This window comes from Seriola lalandi, unplaced genomic scaffold, assembly GCF_002814215.2.
Source record: "Seriola lalandi dorsalis isolate HSWRI2012SDOR001 ecotype SW California unplaced genomic scaffold, Sedor1 jcf7180002054688, whole genome shotgun sequence".
Classification (NCBI taxonomy): domain Eukaryota; kingdom Metazoa; phylum Chordata; class Actinopteri; order Carangiformes; family Carangidae; genus Seriola; species Seriola lalandi.
The window spans coordinates 2693668-2694549 of NW_019525241.1; positions in this window are offsets into that span (position 1 = coordinate 2693668).

The window sequence follows — 882 nt, forward strand, 5'->3', positions numbered from 1 at the left end:
CTTTTCCCACCTACCTGAAGAAAAGGACTGGACACTGCACGGGGTTCATCACATGACCTGGGTACCAGATCTTTGCATTGCTGACCGTCATTCTGAAAATTTTCTTCATGGATATCAGAGACCACCTCCCATATTTACAACTTGAAATTCCTCTTATATGCATGTTTGTTTTTGTATGTTTCATATTTTTTTTCATGTGTCTGTTATTTAACTTGTAAATAGCATACCATGTTACTATGATTGAGTGTTGTCATCATCATCATTATTATATGCATCAAATTGTTGTTATCATTATTGCTGTTGTTGTTGTTGTGCTGTTTTCAACAAAAACACTGGTTGTAAATTGCTTTAAACCAGTTTTATTTCTTTACAGAAGCAGAATCAAAGACAGACTTTTGAACAATGTCATTAAAACAGAACACGAATCATATAATTAAAGCAGAATGCAAAAACTTCAAATACAAATCTTTTTTCAGATTTTACATTCAACAGGATAAAATATCAATACTTTTATAAACAATTTTTTAAACAATTTACAATAAAATGATTTAAAATGAACTATTTACAAAACATTTTACATTATTATTGTTTAGAAACCTTTCTCATTTCCTCCAGCCATTGGTCTTTTGGCTGTGATTCAGTAACTGGACAATACACCCCGCCACGCCACTGACTGTGTCCAGTCTCAGCAGTGCGGAACTGCCCACACTTCTTGCAAGTGTTTGCCTGGACAGTTCGTCTATACGGCCTCTTTAGGGTGGCCCCACTTTCCACTGTGGCAGGTGAACTGGGATGTGGGTTGGTGCCCTGACCAGCTGCCCCAGAAAGGACTAACTGAACCACTCCAGCTGGTGTGACAACCTGAGGTGCAAGAAATGGTCC